Here is a 15,696-nt window from a genome sequence, read left to right on the forward strand (position 1 = left end):
CGTCCCACTCAGGACATGCAGGAAAAAGAAGCAATGGGCTGAAATTGTAGCAAGGGAGATTTAGATTAGACATTAGGAAAAACTTCCTAACTGTTAAGGTAGTTAAGCACTGGACAAATTACCTAGAGAGGTTATGAAATAGCAGTCATTGGAATTTTTTAAGAGGTTAGACAAACACCAGTCAAGGATGGTCTAGTGTTGTTATTACTCAGTCCTGCCTCAGTGCAGGGATTTGACTAGATGACCTGTTGATGTCCCTTCCAGTCCTACATTTCTGTGATTCACATTGAATTGCCTTGTGCCACTGTCTAGTAGTAGTGGCACACAGTTCTCTGACATGCAGGTTTATAAAATTGTAGTTAGTATACAGTTTAGAGCATAGCACTTTTAAAGCTCTGCATGTTCAGACCAACTGAGCTGAAAATTGTGATCTTGTATTCAAAACTATTGAGATGTGGGCTTAAATCAAATCAGCATGAATTGCTCAACAATATCAATGAAATCAGCATTGCGCTGCTATGTATTGTAAAACATTACAGTGAAATCTTGCAATTATTACATCACACGCCGCCTTGCCCAGGTGGTAACTAAGCATAACATCTTCCTGTTTCAACATTTTTAACTTGTATCCCATAGCTCCTAGAAGTTTGGTTTTTTTTTAAACACTGAATACTGCTAAGTTATGAGTTTTAACAGTTTTTTTTTCTTTTAAACCACAGCACTGAATGTTATTCTAAAATTGTTTTCCAAATATTCTTAAACTCCCAGTTTATCCCCCACTGATGTACATTTTGAAAAGTATTGCAGGTCTAATAATAATATTTGGCACTTTTGTAATTCATTGTCCAATATGTGTTTTGTGCCCGCCTCTGGTGGATTTTTAGAGGATAACTGTATAGCTACCAGCTAAGGGAGTTATATCTTGAACTCAAGTAATAGAAGCTCATGCTTTTAAGCTTGGATGGCTCGGGTTCAATCTTTGGTGACTAGCTATGATGGAGGTTTCTACACTTATAATCCCTTTAATCAGAGGTTCTGAATATGCTTTGTTCTAGGCAGAGCTAGCCTATAGTTAAGCAACTGAAAATTTAGAATGGGAAGTGTTGAAATGTTGGGAAGCCTTATAATTTTGCCAGTCTGGAATGAACATGCCATCTGAGGGATGGGGGCGGGGAGCGAGGAGAGTGAGACAGGGCCAGGAAACTGGGACAAGGAATCCAGAGCGGTAGCGGGGGGCAGTTGAAATCAGATGAGGAGCGGGGGCGGGTTAGACAGTAATAGGATAGACATAGACTGGAGGGGATGGGGAAGAAGGGTCTTTGACTACTAGAGACTACTCTATTCAGGAGCCTGGAATAGACCCATGATTCCACATGACAGAATTTCTGGGGCAGTTCAGTTTTAGGGTGACCAGACGTCCCGATATTATCGGACAGTCCCGATTTTAGGGGACTTGTCCCGCGTCCCGACCTTACATTGGTCGGGACGTCTGGTCACCCTATATGAGGGGGACCGCGGCAAGCCGGCTCCGCCGGTGCCACTCACCTTTCCTCCCTGGGCCCTGGGGCAGAGCGCAGCTGAGCTCCCGGCGCGGAGGCGCCAGCCCATGGGGCCCGCCGCCCGGCCAGCAGGAACATGCAGAGTGCAGCCCTGCCTCTGCCCCGAGCACACAGATAGTTAGCAGGAGGTCTCGCTCTGCTGCGTGCTGGGATGGGGCTTCTAGACTCCGGCAGCAGGCAGCCCCCCTCTCCTCGACCCGACTCTAGGAAGGGACCAGAGGAACTGGGAGGGACCTGCCTGCTGGATGCTTCCTGGGAGCCGCTCCAGGTAAGCACTGCTGGGCTCACCTGGCCCCCTGGCAGGTCCCTTTGGGGGGGCTCCTCTCACACCCCTGCCCTCAGCCCCCACCCTAACCCTGTTCCCTCAGCCTCCCCCGCAGTTCCCCCTGTGCCCTCCACCCTCAATCCACTGCTCTCAGCCCCCCTGACCCCGTTCTCTCTGCCTCCCCCACAGTCCCTCCCCTCCTCACATCATCTCACCCGACCCACTGCCCTCAGCCACCACCCTAACCCTGGTCCCTCAGCCTCCCCCGCAGTTCCCCCTGTGCCCTCCACCCTCAATCCACTGCTCTCAGCCTCCCTGACCCCGTTCTCTCTGCCTCCCCCACAGTCCCTCCCCTCCCCACATCATCTCACCCGACCCACTGCCCTCAGCCACCACCGTAACCCTAGGCCCTCAGCCTGCCCCGCAGTCTCCCCTGTGCCCCCCACTCTCAATCTACTGCCCTCAGCCCCCCTGATCTTGTTCCTTCTGCCTCCCCCATAGTCCCTTCCTTCGCCCCCCCCCATCATCTCACCCTGCATGGATGTGGAAATCTGTCCCGGATTCCAGGCTGTCGTTAGTTCCAGGGGCAAACGATCAGCAGAGGTTTCCAAAGGGAAGTTTGCAGCCTTTGCTCTGACCCAAACATTTTCACTTTAATAAATAAATACCCAAACCTATCCTGTCACCCATCTGCTCTGTCCAGATTTGCTGTTATCGCTGTTGAGGCCAAAGTGGTTTGAAAAATTAAAAATCCTTGACACCATTGTGTTGTTGCCCCTGTGTTGCTCGTTAATCTGATGGACCTGCCGATAATGAATAAAGATGAATGCCTGGGAGTAATGTGTCATGCAGACAGTTTGTCAAGTAGGAAAGTGAATGCTGAAGACCTCACAAAATGCAGAGGCTTTTCTTAATCTGAGAACTGAAAAAGAGCCAGATACCCTGCATGGGTTTGAAAGTGACAAGAGCCTAGCGACTGACCAGAGTAGCGCCAGGTTTGAAGTGACGAGGAGGGTCTGTGTCATGACATCTGCATTTCCACTGAGGACTCTTTCATCGCCAGGGTAGCGCTGGCACAGGTCTGCCGCCCGGCACAGCAATGCTGAGAGGTGCCAGTGTAGACCCAACCCACTGCCCTCAGCCCCCATTCTGACCCTGTTCCCTCAGCCTCCCCCGCAGTCCCCCCTGTACCTCCCGAACCTACTGCCCTCAGTCTCTGCCTCCGTTCCAACAGCCTCCCCCACAGTCCCCCTGCTCCCCGCAACCCACTGCCCTCAGCCTTGCCATGCCCCAAATCTCTTCTTCAGCCTCTCCCATCATCCCATCCTCATCGCTCCTCCTGCTGTCCCAGCCCCTTAACTTCCCTCCATTCCAGTCCTGCTCCCTCTCTCCAATCCCCCCGACCCTCCCCAGCCCAGCCCCATTGTCTCCCCTGCCCCGCCCCACTCTACACAGCTCTCTCTACCCTGTCCCATTCATGCTCCCCTCAGCACCTACCCTACTCCCCCAGTCCCAGTCCTGTCCCCCTCAGTTCCTCCACCCTGCTTCCCATGGTCCATCCCCACACACCCACCGACTTCCTCGACCTCCCTCCCCCCCAATCCCACTGCGTGGACCCACCCCCGTCCCACTCAGGACATGCAGGAAAAAGAAGCAATGGGCTTAAATTGTAGCAAGGGAGATTTAGGTTAGACATTAGGAAAAACTTCCTAACTGTAAAGATAGTTAAGCACTGGACAAATTACCTAGAGAGGTTATGGAATAGCAGTCATTGGAGTTTTTTAAGAGGTTAGACAAACACCTGTCAAGGATGGTCTAGTGTTGTTATTATTCAGTCCTGCCTCAGTGCAGGGATTTGACTAGATGACCTGTTGATGTCCCTTCCAATCCTACATTTCTGTGATTCACATTGAATTGTCTTGTGCCACTGTCTAGTAGTAGTGGCACACAGTTCTCTGACATGCAGGTTTATAAAATTGTAGTTAATATACAGTTTAGAGCATAGCACTTTTAAAGCTCTGCATGTTCAGACCAACTGAGCTGAAAATTGTGATCTTGTATTCAAAGCTATTAAGATGTGGGCTGAAATAAAATCAGCATGAATTGCTCAACAATATCAATGGAATCAGCATTGCGCTGCTATATATTGTAAAACATTACAGTGAAATCTTGCAAGTATTACATAGCACGCCGCCTTGCCCAGGTGATAACTAAGCATAACATCTTCCTGTTTCAACATTCTTAACTTGTATCCCATAGCTCCTAGAAGTTGTTTTTGTTTTTCAAACACTGAATACTGCTAAGTTATGAGTTTTAACAGGTGTTTTTTTCTTTTAAACCACAGCACTGAATGTTATTCTAAAATTGTTTTCCAAATATTCTTAAACTCCCAGTTTATCCCCCGCTGATGTTCATTGTGAAAAGTATTACAGGTCTAATAATAATATTTGGCACTTTTGTAATTCACTGTCCAACATGTGTTTTGTGCCCTCTTCTGGTGGATTTTTAGAGGATAACTGTATAGCTACCAGCTAAGGGAGTTATATCTTGAACTCAAGTAATAGAAGCTCATGCTTTTAAGCTTGGATGGCTCGGGTTCAATCTTTGGTGACTAGCTATGATGGAGGTTGCCTCACTTATAATCCCTTTAATCAGAGGTTCTGAATATACTTTGTTGTAGGCAGAGCTAGCCTATAGTTAAGTAACCGAAAATTTAGAATGGGAAGTGTTGGAATATTGGGAAGCTTTATAATTTTGCCAGTCTGGATCGAACATCCCATCTGAGGGATGGGGGCGGGGAGAGAGGAGAGTGAGACAGGACCAGGAAACTGGGACAAGGAATCCAGAGCGGTAGTGGGGGGCAGTTGAAATCAGATGAGGAGCTGGGGCGGGTTAGACAGCAATAGGATAGACATAGACTGGAGGGGATGGGGAAGAAGGGTCTTTGACTACTAGAGACCACTCCATTCAGGAGCCTGGAATAGACCCAGGATTCCTGAGTTTCACAGTTCCTCATCTGTCAGCAGATATCTGTGAAACCCAGTGGCAAAAAAAGTGTCTCATCCCCCTATAGAGCTGATCTATCATATATAGGATGACAACCTACTGCCTCTGCCATCACTTACTTCATTAGCTCAAGTGGCAGAAGTCTGTGCAGTGGATCTAAAGGTTCATCGGCAGGGTTGGAGCCATGCGAGTTTCACGATGATTCCACATGACAGAATTTCTAGGGCAGTTCAGTTTTAGGGTGACCAGACGTCCCGATATTATTGGGACAGTCCCGATTTTAGGGGACGTGTCCCACGTCCCGACCTTACATTGGTTGGGACGTCTGGTCACCCTATATGGGGGGGACCGCGGCAAGCCGGCACCGCCGGTGCCACTCACCTTTCCTCCCTGGGGCAGTGTGCAGCTGAGCTCCCAGCGGCCGGCATGAGCCTGCAGAGCGTAGCCCTGCCCCTGCCCTGAGCACACAGAGAGTTAGCAGGAGGTCTCGCTCTGCTGCGTGCTGGGGCGGGGCTTCTAGACTCTGGCAGCAGGCAGCCCCCCTCCCCTCAACCCGACCCTAGGAAGGGGCCAGAGGGACTGGGAGGGACCTGCCTGCTGGATGCTTCCAGGGAGCCGCTCCAGGTAAGCACTGTTGGGCTCACTTGGCCCCCTGGCAGGTCCCTCTGGGGGGGCTCACCTCAGACCCACTGCCCTCAGCCCCCACCCTGACCCTGTTCCCTCAGTGTCCCCCGCAGTCCCCTCTGTACCTCCAACCCCGAACCCACTGCCCTCAGTCCCTGCCCCCGTTCCAACAGCCTCCCTCACAGTCCCTCTGCTCCCCACCCACTGCCCTCAGCCTTGCCCTACCCCAAATCTCTTCTTCAGCCTCTCCCATCATCCCACCCACATCGCTCCTCCTGCTGTCTCAGCCCCTCAACTTCCCCCCATTCCAGTCCTGCTCCCCTCTCTCTCATCCCCTCCAGACCCTGTCCCTTTCCCCAAACCCCCGACCCTCCTCAGCCCAGCCCCACTTTCTCCCCTGCCCCGCCCCACTCTACACAGCTCTCTCTACCTTGTCCCATTCATGCTCCCCTCAGCCCCTACCCTACTCCCCCATCCCAGTCCTGTCCCATCCCCCTCATCCCCTCCAACTCCCCCAGTCCCAGTCCTGTCCCCCTCAGTTCCTCCACCCTGCTTCCCATGGTCCATCCCCACACACCCACCAACCTCCTCGACCTCCCTCCCCCAAATCCCACTGCCTGGACCCACCCCCGTCCCACTCAGGACATGCAGGAAAAAGAAGGAATGGGCTTAAATTGTAGCAAGGGAGATTTAAGTTAGACATTAGGAAAAACTTCCTAACTGTAAAGGTAGTTAAGCACTGGACAAATTACCTAGAGAGGTTATGGAATAGCAGTCACTGGAGTTTTTTAAGAGGTTAGACAAACACCTGTGAAGGATGGTCTAGTGTTGCTATTACTCAGTCCTGCCTCAGTGCAGGGATCTGACTAGATGACCTGTTGATGTCCCTTCCAGTTCTACATTTCTGTGATTCACATTGAATTGTCTTGTGCCACCGTCTAGTAGTAGTGGCACACAGTTCTCTGACATGCAGGTTTATAAAATTGTAGTTAATATACAGTTTAGAGCATAGCACTTTTAAAGCTCTGCATGTTCAGACCAACTGAGCTGAAAATTGTGATCTTGTATTCAAAGCTATTAAGATGTGGGCTGAAATAAAATCAGCATGAATTGCTCAACAATATCAGTGGAATCAGCATTGCGCTGCTATATATTGTAAAACATTACAGTGAAATCTTGCAAGTATTACATAGCACGCCGCCTTGCCCAGGTGATAACTAAACATAACATCTTCGTGTTTCAACATTCTTAATTTGTATCCCATAGCTCCTAGAAGTTTTTTTTTTTTCAAACACTGAATACTGCTAAGTTATGAGTTTTAAAAGTTTTTTTTTTCTTTTAAACCACAGCACTGAATGTTATTCTAAAATTGTTTTCCAAATATTCTTAAACTCCCAGTTTATCCCCCGCTGATGTTCATTGTGAAAAGTATTACAGGTCTAATAATAATATTTGGCACTTTTGTAATTCACTGTCCAACATGTGTTTTGTGCCCTCCTCTGGTGGATTTTTGGAGGATAACTGTATAGCTACCAGCTAAGGGAGTTATATCTTGAACTCAAGTAGTAGAAGCTCATGCTTTTAAGTCTGGATGGCTCGGGTTCAATCTTTGGTGACTAGCTATGATGGAGGTTGCTACACTTATAATCCCTTTAATCAGAGGTTCTGAATATGCTTTGTTCTAGGCAGAGCTAGCCTATAGTTAAGCAACAGAAAATTTAGAATGGGAAGTGTTGAAATGTTGGGAAGCCTTATAATTTTGCCAGTCTGGAATGAACATCCCATCTGAGGGATGGGGGTGGGGAGAGTGGAGAGTGAGACAGGACCAGGAAACTGAGACAAGGAATCCAGAGCGGCAGCGGGGGGCAGTTGAAATCAGATGAGGAGCTGGGGCGGGTTAGACAGCAATAGGATAGACATAGACTGGAGAGGATGGGGAAGAAGGGTCTTTGACTACTAGAGACCACTCCATTCAGGAGCCTGGAATAGACCCAGGATTCCTGAGTTTCACAGTTCCTCTTCTGTCAGCAGATATCTGTGAAACCCAGTGGCAAAAAAAGTGTCTCATCCCCCTATAGAGCTGATCTATCACATATAGGATGACAACCTACTGCCTCTGCCATCACTTACTCCATTAGCTCAAGTGGGAGAAGTCTGTGCAGTGGATCTAAAGGTTCATTGGCAGCGTTGGAGCCATGCGAGTTTCACGATGATTCCACATGACAGAATTTCTGGGGCAGTCCAGTTTTAGGGTGACCAGATGTCCCGACCAATGAATGTAAGGTCAGGACACAGGACAAGTCCCCTAAAATCGGGACTGTCCCGATAATATCGGGACGTCTGGTCACCCTAAAACTATATGAGGGGGACCGTGGCAAGCTGGCGCCTCTGGCGCCACTCACCTTTCCTCCCTGTGTCAGCGCGCATCTGAGCTCCCGGCGTGGTGGTGCCAGCCCACAGGGCCCGCCGCCCGGCCGGCATGAGCCTGCAGAGCGTAGCTCTGCCCCTGCCCTGAGCACACAGAGAGTTAGCAGGAGGTCTCGCTCTGCTGCGTGCTGGGGCGGGGCTTGTAGACTCCGGCAGCAGGCGGCCCCCTCCCCTTGATCCAACCCTAGGAAGGGGCCAGAGGGACTGGGAGGGACCTGCCTGCTGGAAGCTTCCTGGGAGCCGTTCCAGGTAAGCACTGCTGGACTCACCTGGCCCCCTAGCAGGTCCCTCTGGTGGGGCTCCCCTCAGACCCACTGCCCTCAGCCCCCACCCTGACCCTGTTCCCTCAGTGTCCCCCGCAGTCCCCTCTGTACCTCCCAGCCCGAACCCACTGCCCTCAGTCCCTGCCCCCGTTCCAACAGCCTCCCCCACAGTCCCTCTGCTCCCCCCAACCCACTGCCCTCAGCCTTGCCCTACCCCAAATCTCTTCTTCAGCCTCTCCCATCATCCCAACCCCATCGCTCCTCCTGCTGTCCCACCCCCTCAACTTCCCCCCATTCCAGTCCTGCTCCCCTCTGTCTCATCCCCTCCAGACCCTGTCCCTCTCCCCAACCCCCCGACCCTCCCCATCCCAGCCCCATTGTCTCCCCTGCCCCGCCCCACTCTACACAGCTCTCTCTACCTTGTCCCATTCATGCTCCCCTCAGCCCCTACCCTACTCCCCCATCCCAGTCCTGTCCCATCCCCCTCAGCCCCCCCCGACTCCCCCAGTCCCAGTCCTGTCCCCCTCAGTTCCTCCATCCTGCTTCCCCTGGTCCATCCCCACACACCCACCGACTTCCTCGACCTCCCTCCCCCCAATCCCACTGCCTGGACCCACCCCCGTCCCACTCAGGACATGCAGGAAAAAGAAGCAATGGGCTGAAATTGTAGCAAGGGAGATTTAGGTTAGACATTAGGAAAAACTTCCTAACTGTAAAGGTAGTTAAGCACTGGACAAATTACCTAGAGAGGTTATGGAATAGCAGTCATTGGAGTTTTTTAAGAGGTTAGACAAACCCTGTCAAGGATGGTCTAGTGTTGTTATTACTCAGTCCTGCCTCAGTGCAGGAGTTTGACTAGATGACCTGTTGATGTCCCTTCCAGTCCTACATTTCTGTGATTCACACTGAAATGCCTTTTGCCACTGTCTAGTAGTAGTGGCACAGAGTTCTCTGACATGGACGTTTATAAAATTGTAGAGACCAACTGAGCTGAAAATTGTGATCTTGTATTCAAAGCTATTAAGATGTGGGCTGAAATAAAATCAGCATGAATTGCTCAACAATATCAGTGGAATCAGCATTGCGCTGCTATATATTGTAAAACATTACAGTGAAATCTTGCAAGTATTACATAGCACGCCGCCTTGCCCAGGTGATAACTAAACATAACATCTTCCTGTTTCAACATTCTTAACTTGTATCCCATAGCTCCTAGAAGTTTTTTTTTTCAAACACTGAATACTGCTAAGTTATGAGTTTTAAAAGGGTTTTTTTTCTTTTAAACCACAGCACTGAATGTTATTCTAAAATTGTTTTCCAAATATTCTTAAACTCCCAGTTTATCCCCCGCTGATGTTCATTGTGAAAAGTATTGCAGGTCTAATAATAATATTTGGCACTTTTGTAATTCACTGTCCAACATGTGTTTTGTGCCCTCCTCTGGTGGATTTTTGGAGGATAACTGTATAGCTACCAGCTAAGGGAGTTATATCTTGAACTCAAGTAGTAGAAGCTCATGCTTTTAAGTCTGGATGGCTCGGGTTCAATCTTTGGTGACTAGCTATGATGGAGGTTGCTACACTTATAATCCCTTTAATCAGAGGTTCTGAATTTGCTTTGTTGTAGGCAGAGCTAGCCTATAGTTAAGCAACCGAAAATTTAGAATGGGAAGTGTTGAAATGTTGGGAAGCCTTATAATTTTGCCGGTCTGGAATGAACATCCCATCTGAGGGATGGGGGTGGGGAGAGTGGAGAGTGAGACAGGACCAGGAAACTGAGACAAGGAATCCAGAGCGGTAGCGGGGGGCAGTTGAAATCAGATGAGGAGCTGGGGCGGGTTAGACAGCAATAGGATAGACATAGACTGGAGGGGATGGGGAAGAAGGGTCTTTGACTACTAGAGACCACTCCATTCAGGAGCCTGGAATAGACCCAGGATTCCTGAGTTTCACAGTTCCTCTTCTGTCAGCAGATATCTGTGAAACCCAGTGGCAAAAAAAGTGTCTCATCCCCCTATAGAGCTGATCTATCACATATAGGATGACAACCTACTGCCTCTGCCATTGTAGGAGCTGGGTTTTATAATGTACTATGAAAATTAATGTATGATTTGATTTCATCCTGTCAGCCACCCCTTTTGAATAGCAGAAAGGAATGACAGACCAGAACAATTCTTATGAGTGATTATGGTCACCCTTTTGTTTTAGAATAAGTTATAAAGCTACTATGGTTTCCTATATGTATTACAAATTAGAAAGTAAGAGACAGGATTCTCTATTGTGAAGATTAGAGGAATGTTTGGAATGTTGAGGGCCTGAATCCCCAATGTGAATTGTTTTAGTTATAAGATTTAGCAAGGCTTGTGTCATAACTATAAAGGGAAGGGTAACAGCTGTCCTGTGTACAGTACTATAAAATCCCTCCTGGCCAGAGACTCCAAAATCCTTTTCCCTTTAAAGGGTTAAGAAGCTCAGGTAACCTGGCTGGCATCTGACCTAAAGGACCAATAAGGGGACAAGATACTTTCAAATCTGGGGGGGGGGGGGGAAGGCTTTTGTTTGTGTTCTTTGTTTGGTTGTATGTTCGCTCTCGGGACTGAGAGGGACCAGACATCAATCCAGGTTCTCCACATCTTTCTAAACAAGTCTCTCCTATTTCAAACTTGTAAGTAAATAGCCAGGCAAGGCGTGTTAGTTTTCCTTTGTTTTCTCAACTTGTAAATGTACCTTTTACTAGAGTGTTTAACTTTGTTTGCTGTACTTTGAACCTAAGACTAGAGGGGAGTCCTCTGAGCTCTTTAAGTTTGATTACCCTGTAAGGTTAATTTCCATACTGATTTTACAGAGATGATTTTTACCTTTTTCTTTAATTAAAAACCTTCTTTTTAAGAACCTGATTGATTTTTCCTTGTTAAGATCCAAGGGGTTTGGATCTTGATTCACCAGGAGTTGGTGGGAGGAAGGAGGGGAATGGTTAATTTCTCCTTGTTTTAGATCCAAGGGGATTGGATCTGTGTTCACCAGGAGTTGGTGGGAGGAAGGAGGGGGGATGGTTAATTTCTCCTTGTTTTAAGATCCAAGGGGTTTGGATCTGTATTCACCAGGGAATTGGTGAAGGTCTCTCAAGGCTATCCAGGGAAGGAAATTAGCCTTGGGATGGTGGCAGCGGACCAGAGCTAAGCTGGTAGTTAAGCTTAGAAGTTTTCATGCAGGCCCCTACATTTGTACCCTAAAGTTCAAAGTGGGGATACAGCCTTGACAGCTTGATATACAATGTATTCTGCTAAATATACAATACTGCTGTCTGTATACCTTTGAAGGTTTCTGTAAGAGATTGTTTGTGTGAATGAGGAATGCATGCATCAGGAAAAGATAAGGTGTGAAAGCCATCACAAATGTCCAGATGGTCAAGAAGAAGTGAGAGACTTGGAAAGACCAGGAGACAATCAGAAAACATCCATTGTATCTCATGTTAAACATGTTAGCAGCATTGACGACCTCAGAGGTGAGGCAGACATCCCCGAAGGCGAGACAACAAATAAGAGATAACGATGGAAAGCCCGACAATAACCATCAAATGATAACACCACTTAAGGACGAATGATTACAGGATGACATTGCAAAATGCATGGACTGAAATGGAAATTTACAACTATAAAGCTAGGGTGTTTTGGCATGGAACTCTGGGTTCAGTCCTGCAAAGCCTCGGAGCATCGGATCGCGACCAACAGAACCCAGCTCCACACTCATGCTCAATCTAACCGGCCATTAGATTGACTCAAGCTACAACAGACTGGTAACTATGAACATCACTGGCAGGACTATGTTTGTATGTGTATGTGTGTGTGTCTAAAAAGCGTATGCTAACTGTGGTATTCTCAATAAATGCTGTGTATTTACCTTCCTCTATAAAGATCCCGTGTGCTTTGTATGAGCATTACACCATCACTTACTCCATTAGCTCAAGTGGCAGAAGTCTGTGCAGTGGATCTAAAGGTTCATCGGCAGGGTTGGAGCCACACGAGTTTCACGATGATTCCACATGACAGAATTTCTGGGGCAGTTCAGTTTTGATTTTTACAAAAAAACCTGGGGAAATGCATACAGAAATAGGGTGACCAGGTGCCTAAATAGGGGAATCTCAAGCAAGAGTAGAGAGGTTATTTTATCTCTGTATTTGGCACTGGTGCAACCACTGCTGGAATACTGTGTCCAGTTCTGGGGTGCACAGTTTAAGAAGGATATTGATAAATTGGAGAGTGTTCAGAGAAGAGTCACAAGACTGATTAAAGGATTATAAAACATGCCTTGTAGTGATCGACTCAAGGACCTCAATCTATTTAGCTTAACAAAAAAAAGGTTAAGAAGTGACTTGGTTATAGACTGTAAGTATCTACAAGGGGAACAAATAGTTAATAATGAGCACCTCAGTCTAGCAGAGAAAGGTAGAGCATGAGCCAACGATTGGAAGTTGCAGCTAGACAAATTCAGACTGGATAGAAGGCATACCTTTTCAATGGTGAGAGTAATTAACGATTAACAATATACTAAGGGTCATGGTGTTTTTCTAAAAGCTATCCTCTAGGAATTATTTTGGGAAAGTTCTATGTCTGTGCTATACAGGCAGTGAGACCCGGTGATCACCGGATCCCTTCTGGCTTTATAATCTCAGAACTAGGTACATCAATTCACATGCAAAATTCTCATTGAATTCAATAGGTGTCCTTGCCCTGTGGCTTGTGGTGCAGGCTGCAGCAGGGGCTGTACAACCCCTCTCGCAGCTTCCTAGGGCCCCCTCTCATGGCTCTGTGCACCTGTGTCTGTCATTGTCGTCCGCTCCCCTCCCGCTGCCCCGCTTGCCCAATGTGTCCTGATATTTCACTTTTGCGATCTGGTCACCCTATGTCTCAAACATGCGGCCCGCGGGCGGGCAAACTACACCCGCAGGAATGCACCCCTCGAGCCCCGCGCCGGCTGGCATCACGTCCCTGCTCCGTCCATGTGTTGCCCTGGCTTCCAGGCATGCCCCCCCACAGCTCCCATTGGCCGGAAACGGGGAACCGTGGCCAGTGGAAGTTTCGGGGGAGGTACATGGAGGAGCCGCAAGAAGCGTGTGGAGCCCTGCGTCCCCCTTCCCTAGGGGCCGCAGGGATATGGTTCCAGCTACTTCCCGGGGCTGGGGCTGGCAGCCTGCCCTGGCCCCGGCCCCGGTGTGCACCGCTGCCACCCCGGAGCCCGAAGCCCTCCTGCACTCTGCCCCACAACCTCCTGCCCTGAACCCCCTGCTGCATCCCACACCCCTTCTGCACCCTGAGTCCCCTGCCTGTACCCCAACCCCCTGCTGCACCTCAACTCCCTGCCCTGAGCCCCTGCCGCACCCCTCATGCACCCTCTGGGGGCAGAGTTGGGGTGGGGACTTCGGGGAAGGGAAGGAGTGGAGTGGGGGCAGGGCCGGGGGCAGCGAGGGGTTTGTGTCAGTGATGTGGCCCTTGGGCCAATGAACTAGCCCTCATGTTGCCCTCGTGGTCATTTGAGTTTGAGACCCCTGCTTTATACTGTCTGTCTTCCCTCCCCTGACACCACTGAACCCCCCCCACCCCCCGCCAACACGGGACTGCCAAGCTGCCCCTCTTCGCCTCTGCTCTTTCCCAGGCTTCCTTGTACCAAGGCACTTAAAAAAAAACAGAAAGGAAACAAGCTAAAGAGAAACTGCTGAGCTTCAGTTCATTTGCAAATTTGACACCACCAACTCAGGATTAAACAAAGACTGTGAATGGCTAGCCAACTACACAAGCAGTTTTTCCTCCCTTGTTGGTATTCACACCTCAACTACTAGAAGAGGGCCTCATCCTCCCCATTGAACTAACCTTGTTATCTCGACTGATTCTTGCCTGCATATTTATACCTGCCTCTGGAAATTTCCACTACATTCATCTGATGAAGTGGGTATTCACCCATGAAAGCTTATGTTCCAATACGTCTGTTAGTCTATAAGGTGCCACAGGACTCTGTTGCTTTTTACAGATCCAGACTAACTGGTTACCCCTCTGATAGCTAATATAATGAAGCATCCTGTAGGATGGCAAGCAGAGGCACGGCCTGTGTCGGTTCTGTACAGCAAAGCCATTGCCTGTGCATTTGTGAGCAAACTGTGCAGAGAGCTTAATTCTTGCCTTAAAATATATGGAATAAAAAAGAGGAGCAAATAAATGGAAACACCAATACATCTTTCACACAGGAATTCTCGAGTTAAAGATCTTTCTGTGAGGACTGTAAAATAAATGTTTCACTTCAGTGTTAAAGGGACACTTACAATTTAAGTGTCATACTCACCTGATTTCTGTTACCTCTGCTGTTACAAGTAACACCTATGATTATTATAATAAAAAGATTACAGAAGAAATATTTCCCTCTATTTACAGTTTGTTTTATGTTATGTATTTATCTGTACTTTATGTATAGTCAATTGCATTGTTCTTTTTGTGTATTGTTACCAGATTTGCCTGTTACTTTGGGGTACGCTCATTTATTAGGGTTACTCTTCTGGGGGAGGGTGTCTGTAATTCTATCAATGTACTGCTTGTGTCACTTTTATTCTCATGTGGAGCTCTACTTCTCCCTTCTGCAAATTCCCTCCCAATAGAGCTATCCTGCAGAACCTACCGGTAGGTTCCCCAGGGCTGGGTTCTTCCAGCCCCAGAATCAGAAGAACACACACACACACACACACACACACACTAACAGAGCGCGTCTGAGAAGACCGAGTTAATCAGCACTCCCAAGCTGACCCCTTATATATCCCTGGACTCAATAGGCTGGGTCAAGAAGCACTTCCAAGCTGTCACCCTCATATGCCGTTGGACTCAGCAGCCTGGGTCAAACAGCATCTCCAAGCTGTCTCCCTCCTATGCCATGGGCACTGCACCGGAATAGAGTACGCCTGAGCAGGCTGGGTCGAGCAGCACTTCCAAGCTGCCACCCTCATATGCCCCAAGTTCAGCACGTCCCTATCCCCATTTTCACGTTGCAATTGTTCTGGTAGTAACCCACTTGATGAGCAAACCCTACAGGATTTTTGGGCGCTGCGGGGCTCTTTAGCTTAGCTATGAGAAGCGTTGCTGCAGAGAGAGAGAGAAAGAGAGAAAGCAACCAGCTTAACCATGAAAGTTATTTATTGCCAGGTAATAACCATATGAGGGGAGCCAAATAAACAAAACAGTTACAATATTAAATTTAAATTTAATTATAAAAGTCAGGTTTAGAAAACTATAACTGATCACACAAGTCAGGGTCAGAAGACTATACCGAGAGAGAGAGAGATGGGTTCTCACCACTCTGTGAAGCTTGAATCAATCAGGGTTCCCAGGTGGTGGGGGTAGCTGAGGGTCCAGAGTGCTGGAGACAGGCAGAGCCCCCAGCATGATCAGTAAGGAGAAGATGAAGTCCCAATGGAACTGATGCAGAGTTTGGATCCAGGCATCAGAACACCTACTTGAGTATGGGAAGGGGTTTTTGTAGGGAAAGAACAATGGTTCAAGGGAGAACACTAGGTT

Source organism: Chrysemys picta, chromosome 5 (genome assembly GCF_011386835.1).
Source record: "Chrysemys picta bellii isolate R12L10 chromosome 5, ASM1138683v2, whole genome shotgun sequence".
In the NCBI taxonomy this organism is placed as follows: Eukaryota; Metazoa; Chordata; order Testudines; family Emydidae; genus Chrysemys; species Chrysemys picta.